Raw genomic sequence first — 2,742 nt, forward strand, 5'->3', positions numbered from 1 at the left:
AATCACTCAAAACAACAATCACTTTCTGTACATATACCTTACTAAAAGATCAAAACTACAATAGAGGTTCAATCAAGTAAACGCGTACCTGGGCAACACGGCTTCACAGATAGGCCTTAACTCACATCCATAGTGGGGTTTGCCATAGCTCTGATACCACTATAACAACCCGACCCAATCCTGGGCTCGAGCCCCTGGCCTTAACTCACATCCACAGTGGGGTTTGCCATATCTCTGATACCACTATAACAACCCGACCCACTCCCGGGCTCGGGCCCCTGGTTTGATGGAACCCAACCCGCCCCCTATCAGTTTCGGTTTCAATCCTAAAAAGGCTAGGAACCAGGACAATCATCTCATTAAAGCTTCCCTTTATAAGTCCTTGAAGATTTCTCACAATCTTCGATACAGGACTAAACTTCGGGGGTGTTACAATCCACCCCCCTTAAGGCACACGCGTCCGTGCGTGTGGGACCCCAGGTCCGAGTGTTGAACCTGACTCTGATACCACTATAACAACCCGACCCACTCCTGGGCTCGGGCCCCTGGTTCGACGGTTCCCAACCTGCCCCCTAGCAGTTTCGGTTCCAATCCTAAAAAGGCTAGGAACCAGGACAATTATCTCATTAAAGCCTCCCTTTATAAGTCCTTGAAGATCCCTCACAATCTTCGATACAGGACTAAACTTCGGGGGTGTTACACCGACACCAAGCAGTGAGGTCGGACTTTCACCACAGCGACTGCCGAAGGCTCGGCCCGTCTACAGCTCCAAGCTCCCCTAATTAATAAACAAATTGGGTCCTTTGTACATTCGGTGAAGTCATTTCACATTGCTTCCTCATTTGCTGTTGTTAACATTGTTTACTCCCTCATGCATTTGTCTTGTTGCTTGAGAGAGGTAGCGAGGTAACCTTGCAGCAGTGAGCAGCGGGCAAGACTTTGGAGGTTGTTCAACTCTCCTCGGATATTCTATCTTGCATTGCCAAATTTCTTCGGTAAGGTATGCCCTCTTTTTCCCCTATGGAATGGGGTGGGTGCTTTGATTTCCAGTCGATTTTCTTCAAGCTTCAGAGGGCTCCTCTAAAACACTAAGGACACAGCCCCAAATTGAGTTGGCCCTAGGGTGGGCATGGTTTGGCCATCTAGGCATGTATGTTGTGGATGGCTGATGTAGTTGATGGAGCCGGGCAGCGGATGTATGAGTGGCTGGGAGAGGTTTTGAAAATTCTGTATCATTCGTGTTTTGTAAACATTAAAGCCTCACAACCCAATTGATTGGTGTATTCTAGCTAGGAGAGAATTGGGAATTGATTTGTACTCACCCATGACTAGCTAGAGGTCGGGGTCCCGTCTGACTAGGGACTGATTGTATTTGTGTTACTAGGGCGGAGGCTAATGGCGGGGTCCAAGAAGGGGCACAACAATATAAGGTGGTATCAGAGCCACTGTTAGCCTATACCTGTATCAGCTTCAGCGAGGTTGCAGCCAGCAGTAGGTGGCAGCCGAAGGACTAGATCGTGGTAGCAACTGGCAGGCAGGCAGTGTGCAGAGTGCAGTTGAGCAGCAGTTTGGTTCAGTGACTTGGGATTTTCTCGGCCTTCTGGAATCCAAATCGCCTTGGGATTTTGCAGTAGGTTCGTGATTAAATTTGGCCACTTGAGGACCAATTTTTAGGGCAATCCGATATCAGACCACTGAGATTAGGTCGTGCAACTGCAGACTCAAAAAACTACCAAATTTGAGTGTAGTCAGCCAAAGTGCATCACGAGAAGGGGCAAAATGATTATTGTTTTAACCGACGAATGGAATGGATTGTGTTGGAAGGACATTGTCCTCAGTAGATCACCTTCCCCAAAACATAGAAATAGCCCAAAGGAAGAGATTGTGTGGACAGGGAGCCACACAAATTGCGATCTCGTGATAGAGCAACTGAGCGTTAACTGGTTTCGTGCTCAACTTAGGATCATTACATCGTCTAAGAAAGTTTGGGTGACTAATCTCTCTACAGACCATGGGATGCACATATCGAGGAAAAAAATTGCCACCCAAACTTTCGTTCCAATGCGGGAAGGAGATGGGATGCAAGCGGGAAATGCATTGAGGATTTACAAGTTGAAATGGGTGTTCTCGATGCCTAACCTAAAGAATGAACGAGGTGACCCAGGATCGTCTCATTTTAGAACCCAAAAGGACAGTTCTTATAGGGGCTTGCATGAGGGAAGGGAGACGTACCGTGAGGGGAACCAAGGGTTATACCGGTAGGCTGAAATAGAGCAGCAACCTTTAGTCTACAAACCCTATGACTGGCGTGAGTGGTCTCTCACTCAGAGGAGCAGGGCACAGTAAGGGGGTCAGCAGGTTGTGGGCATGATACAACTCACCGTTGGGCGGAGGACCAACCTCGCTAGGGCAACCGTGGCGAGAACTAGACCAACCTAGTCCATGACGAATACTGCCTACTCCAGCAGTGATACAGCCAAGACCAGCAGTCTTGGCATGACTTTTCCCAATCCAAAATCGCTCAGACTGTGGTTGAGCCAAGAGCCTACAGTAGGGAATACTATGGGCATCATAAAGGAACCTGTTAGGAAGACATAGCATCTTATGCTAGTGTTGAGGCAGACCGCCCCACCCACCGAGAAACTACAAACCTTCAGGAAAGGCTGGAGAATGGCGAGTATGTTGCTCAGCCTTATGAAGGTAGGTGTGCCTATAGCTGCACCGATGCTATAGGCCGCACCT

This window comes from Nymphaea colorata, chromosome 7 (genome assembly GCF_008831285.2).
Source record: "Nymphaea colorata isolate Beijing-Zhang1983 chromosome 7, ASM883128v2, whole genome shotgun sequence".
Lineage (NCBI taxonomy): Eukaryota > Viridiplantae > Streptophyta > Magnoliopsida > Nymphaeales > Nymphaeaceae > Nymphaea > Nymphaea colorata.